The following is a 6,000-nucleotide window of genomic DNA, read 5'->3' on the forward strand; positions in this document are numbered from 1 at the left end:
TGACAGCTGCGAGCCTCGGCTCCGATAGGCCCGCCGCGGTAGTAACAATTTAGAAGCCCAAGCTTAGCAACAGCACGTGGGGGCCCGGCCCCCACGCCCGCTGATTGGCGGCCGGCGTGCATGTTAAGTAGGCGCCTCGCGCCTATTGGCCCAGAGCGGGCCATGTAAAGTAGGGCCGGCGGAGCCAATGGTTGGCCGCGGGGCGCGCGGCCAATGAGGGCGCCGCGGCCGGACGCGTTGCCGAGAGGAAGCCGAGCGCGGCGGGGCCATCCTCCGCCCGGCCCCGCGCGAGGGCCCGCTGGGGCTCGGGGAGCGATTCGGGCACCCCGCCGGCCCGCCGGTCCGCCGGTCCGCCGGTCCGCGTTCTCTGCGCAGGAACCTGTCGCCCCGAGCCTGCTGCAGCACTGGCGTCGCGGAAGTTCGGGTCCTCGCGGTTTCCTCGGGGGTCTCTCTTGAGGCTGCAAAAAACGGCAACCCTCCCCGCCGGACACAGCGAGACCCCGGGAAAGGCTCGGGCTTGGAGGAGGGGCGTAGACGGTCTGAGCCTAACGGTCAGGGCTTCCTGAGGATCTCAGTAGGGAAACTGAGGCCCACAGCTGGAGGGGTCCCTCAGAGCCGCCCAGTGGACCCTAGGGCGGAAGGAAGAATCTGAGAAAAGAAGGGGGGCAACGCTCTGCCGCCACAGTCTAGACTGGCTCCCATGAGTAGAGGACTGCGTGATCACGTCTGGCCCAAAGGGTGGGGACATTCCAAGAGGCTAGCACTTGTCCCCTCTGGCCACGGAAGCGCTTTCTAGGGAAGAAAACTGCTTTGCCAGGGAGGGGAGCTCTCTTGAGCTCCCAGCTGGCTGGCGGGTGGCCCTAGTGACCCCTGACCCTAAGCTGGCCCACAGAAGAAGGACAGGCTGCCTGGGGGTGGGGGGCAGCCCCAGATGGGCCTCAGTCCCACTTGATTTTTCCCTCTCAGAGGTTATTGAGATTGTGGGGTATAAATGACTGGACTCCCCAGTGCTGCTGCCAACAAAACAGAACAAACACTAAAAATCGAGCACGTGCAGTCTCAGGACTTCTTGACTGTATATATGCATTTTCTTGGGTTTCCACATCCTCGATTTACAGGCAAAAAGACTGGGAATCCTGAGGTTTAGGGACTTGCCAGGGTCTCCCAGCATTCCCAGCAGAATGGAGATTAGCACTGCCAGACATGTGACCCAGGGCTGGTGACGCAGGAGCATGGAGACCAAACCACCTTCAGGCCCAGCACAGCTTGATCTGAGAAAGGGGGTTAGGAATGTGTGCCCACTGCCCCCCCCCCCAAGGGTGGCAGAACCCAGTGAGAGACTTGGAAACTGGCATTACACACAGCCCTCTGTGGACATTAAAACAACACTTCCAGGGAATTCCCTGGCATTCCAGAGGTTAGGACTCCTGGCTTTCATTGCCTAGGGCCTGGGTGCAGTCCCTGAGCTGAGAAAGGAGATCCTCCAAGCTGCAGGCAATGCGAAAACAAAAACACAGAACACTACCTGGATGTTAACTCGGGCCCTTTCTGCCCCTGCTCTACCATCACCCCAGGGTCAGGGCAGATCCCTAGCAAGCGCTGAGTGCTGAGCCCTCCGCGTAGTTTGGGGAGCAGCCAGGGCTGCGCAGGGTAAAGGAGGGCCAGGCTGCATCGTGGGCTCTGGGTGTCAGAGGCAGGACCCCTGGCTTACCACTAGGTCTTTGCAAGGTCAGGCCACCCCTGGTGATGTGAGGGATGCGCTGCTGACTGCGGTCGTAAAGTTGCACCTGTGCCGCTGTGAGGGCGCCTGCTGGACACCCCCTCTCCGTCCTGCTGAGGGGCACGGGTGCGGAGACGTGACTGCAGGAGTGGGGCTGGTCCCCACCTTGCGCCACTGACTACGTCTAGGCCTTTGGGGGACCCCCTGCCCCAGCCACACCCAAGACGGCCCACTTCGCCGTGCCCGCAGGGTCCACACTGCCCGCGGGGTCCACACTGCCTGGGTGCCCCCGCGCAGTGAGGGGCGGGTGGGGACATGGGCCGGGCCAGTGTGGGCAGAGGCGTTGGGGTCCCTTTCGTGGGGGGGGTGGGGGGCAGCCTTGCGGTGCCATGTGGGCCCAGCGGTGGATGGGGGGATGGAGAGAGCCAGCGGGGGTGGTGGTCCCGCCCGGCCCAACGTGCAGCCATGAGCAAGTCCAAAACTCCCCGGGGAGAGTCCGAGGCCACCAACTGAGGGTGCTGGGGCGATGGAGAGGATGGATGGGGTGGCCTTGCCCGGGACCTGTCAGGTGTCTACACACAGAGCCTCAATGCGCCCCTCCCACCCCCCCGTGGATGGGGCAGTGTAGGCACTGGGAGCCACCCTGGGTCGGTGCTGGCTGGTCCAGGTCCAAGGATGGCAGGGTGCCCCCCTGGGACTGTTCCCTAGAGCAGGTCTCCGGCAGGGCCCAGTCACCTCCTCCAGGCAGCCTTTTCTGAGCCCAGGCTGGGCCAGCAGCCTCCTGGCCTACCCAGGGCAGGCAGTCTCCCACACCTGCCCAGCTCTCCCTGCCCCTTCTGTGCAGAGACCTGTCCTGTTGGAGTGCGAACCCACCCAGGCCATGCTGGAAGGCAGGAGGCGGGCTTCAGAGGCTCCTCCCTCTGGGAGTCCAGGCTCCCACCCCTTTCCTTCACTTGGTGTCCCAAGACAGGCCCTGAACCATTCCCACCCACCTGACTCCCCTCCCCTCTCCCAGGCCCCCAGTGGGCCCCCCAGCCCACATTCCCCTCTCTGCCTCTTCCTCCGAACTCTTTGCCCCGCTGCTCTTAGGAGAAGCCCAGTTCACCCCAGGGCTCCCAGCCCAGGGGACTCGGGGAGAAGTCACGAGGCCTGAAACCAGGAGCCCTTAGGGGTCTGGTGGGTTTCGTCCGCCACCCCACCCCAGCCTCAACTTCCCTGGCTCTTAAATGAGAACTGCACACCGGAAGACCGTAGGAGGAGTCCTGGGGGGAAGTTTGTGAAAGGCTGGCGAACTCGCCACCCCCAGGATCCTGCAAGGGAAGGACCCCTCGGGAAGACCGTTTACTAACCTCTCCCATGCTGACCGGCCTGGGCTCCCTTGCCCTGGACCCAGTACCTAAGGGCGCATCTCACCCGGCCCTCAGCCAGCACACACACTGGGGACACGCCTGTGGCTCTCAGAAGAGCGTCAGGAAGCGCCCCACCCCAGGGGGAGACGGTGTGTGCGGCCCTTCCCCCTCCAGAACCCCCTCTCACCCCGCCAGGGTGACCAGGCCCTGTCCTGCCTCCCCTCTTGCCCCCTCGGCCACAGGGTTGGAGTCCTGCTGCTACCAGTGTCCCCAGGCCCAGAGCTCTGGGGAGGAGGCTGGGAGTGAGCAGTCAGGGCTGGAGCCCTCCCCCAGCCCAGTGCAGACCCCGGACGGTGGCAAGTTCCGATAGGGACCGAGGCGCGGGGACAGAGATGAGCTCTGGGGTCATCTATCAGGGGCTGGAGGGCCATGCCCAGCCCAGCACGGCGGTCAGCCTGCAAGCCGCCCGCTGCATGCCAGGACCAGGGGCGAGCCCCAGGGGCTTCTGTCACCGGCCCCTCCCCCAAAGCCACCCCAGATTCTTGTCTGACCACAAGACCTTGGCCAAGTCCCCAAATGCCTCTGAGCCTCGGTCTCCCCAGCGATAAACCAGAGTTGGCGGTAGCGGCCTCAGGGTGTTGTGGGGTGCCATGAAGGCTGCATGGGAAGCCCTGGAGGGCCGTAGGCCAGGCGCGGGGCAGGGGCAGGAATGGCAGAGACACTAACATCAGACCCAAAACAATAGGCTTTTCTTTCTCTAAAAATCTCTGTGTTTCTCTCTGGCTGTGCTCGGTCCTCGCTGCTGCACGGGCTTTCCTCCAGTTGTGGCGAGTGGGGGCCGCTCTCCAGGGGCCGTGGGCGGGCTGCTCGTGGTGGTGGTCTCGCTTGTCGTGGAGCACAGGCTCAGCAGTTGCGGCGCACGGCCTTAGCTGCTCTCTGGCACGTAGGATCTTCCTGGGCCAGGGATCGAACCCGTGTCTCCCGCACTGGCGGGCGATTCTTTACCACTGAGCCACCATGGAAGCCCACAAGTGCCTCTCAGTTGTGCCCTCTGCGTAGGGAGATGGGGCAGGGCCTGGGCAGTCACAGTCAGCATCAGAGTTCTGTCAAAGGACGCACGAGCCGCCCGGAAGGCCTTCGAAAGAGTTTAACACTCGGGAAAGCGTTGTCCCCAGAATGCCAGAAGACAGCAAAATCAAGATGCGTGAGGATGTAACAAATGTCTGCCTAGCCAAGATAATGTCCATGTCATCTTTAAATGTAAAATAAAAGAAAAGTTCATTATACCTGTGAACAATGTGTGGGGCATATTTTTTTCTCTCTTTACAGGGTTTTCCAACTATACTCAATAACCCCTGGACAATGTATAGACCATTGTCTTAAGTAGCCAAAAATGTCCAAAAGCAAAACAATAAGATTTTCTTTTAAACTTCTTCTCAGGGGGAAAAACCTATGAAGGGGAGAGGTGGTGCAGACTGAGGTGCCCGCTGCGGGGTCGGGTGTGGCCTCGGGCGCCTCGGGGCCACCAGCCTGCTCCTCTCCCAGGGCCTGGGCCCAGGCTGGGGGGCAGGACCAGGGCCCAGTTCAGCGCTGCCACCCCTCGGCCCCTACCAGCTGTCTCCAAGGCCCTCTCTTCCCAGAGCCCTGAGGAGCATGAGCCTGGGGCAGATGGCAAGTCTCCTCCCTCAGACAGTGGGGCCTTCAGGGCTCACCCCAGCATCCCTCTCCCAGTCTTACTGTCTGCGTTCTCTGGCCTACACCTTCCTGGCCTGTGTCCCCGCCTCTTCCAAGAAGCCTTCTGGGCTTTCCAGGACATGCCCAGGTGGCCTTCACTTGGCCCTGGCTGCTACACACCATCATAAGGCCTTGCAGTCTCCAACGGGAAGCCCCGAGGGCCCGAGCCCTTATCCCAGGCCCCCAGGCATCCAGTGGCTTCTAGATCCAGAGGCAGCAGGGCAGGCTCGGGCAAGCGTGCCCTGAGCCGCCTCGAGCAGAGGGTGCTCAGCTCACAGCCCGTAGGGCTCGAGGCGGTCCTGAGTGACGCGGTGGGGAGACAGCCAGGTCAGAGCAGCGACCGCGGCTACGCTGCGTTACTGCCTGTGATGGAGCAGTGGGGGCCCTGGGGTCTGACCCCCCCAACTCATCCTCCCCCCGAGGTGTCCAGATCACAGATCGGACTGTGTCCTCCCCTGCTCGAAGCCCAGTGTTTGGTGCCTGGGGTGACCCCCCCGTTCGCCATCTGTACTCCACCCTCACCAGGACCCTCGCCACTTGGAACTGGGCTGTTCTGTGTCTCTGTAGCTCTGGCATCCCACTCTCCAGTAGCATCCTGCCCAGCCCGCAAGGCCCAGGCAGCACAGCCAGCTTGCTCGGCCCCCAGACCTGCAGACCTCCCAGGGCAGGCCAGGTCTGGAATGTGGGGGTGCTCATCTTTGCCCAGTTCAGGTGCAGGACCCAGCGCCTGACCTGTCCTGAACTCCTGGAAACGAACACATCAGCGGAACCCAGGCCACATGTTTTTAAGCCTTTGGGCTGAGGTTTGAGCTTGTGCCAGCCTGGAATCCGCCCCTCCCCAGTCTCACAGGCAGGAGAGGTTCCGAGAGGTTCGCTGACTCCTGCAACAAGTCCGAGACTCTGCTCTGAAAACGTGTGTGAGGATGGGGGCCGAGGAGGGTGGGAGGGTGCCCTGCCTGGGAAGGCTGCCTGGAGGAGGTGGCTCTGGGTGGACATAAGAATAGACAAGAGCCTCCAGGACTCTGGGCTATGGAGGTGGCTTAGGGCGGAACTTTGGGTCCTGCTCAATGACACCCCCTGGAAGGAATGATGCTGAAGCTGAAGCTCCACTGCTTCGGCCACCTGATGTGAAGAGCTGACTCATTGGAAAAGACCCTGATGCCTGGAAAGACTGAAGGCGGGAGGAGAAGGGGACGA

This window comes from Muntiacus reevesi, chromosome 22, assembly GCF_963930625.1.
Source record: "Muntiacus reevesi chromosome 22, mMunRee1.1, whole genome shotgun sequence".
Taxonomy (NCBI): Eukaryota; Metazoa; Chordata; class Mammalia; order Artiodactyla; family Cervidae; genus Muntiacus; species Muntiacus reevesi.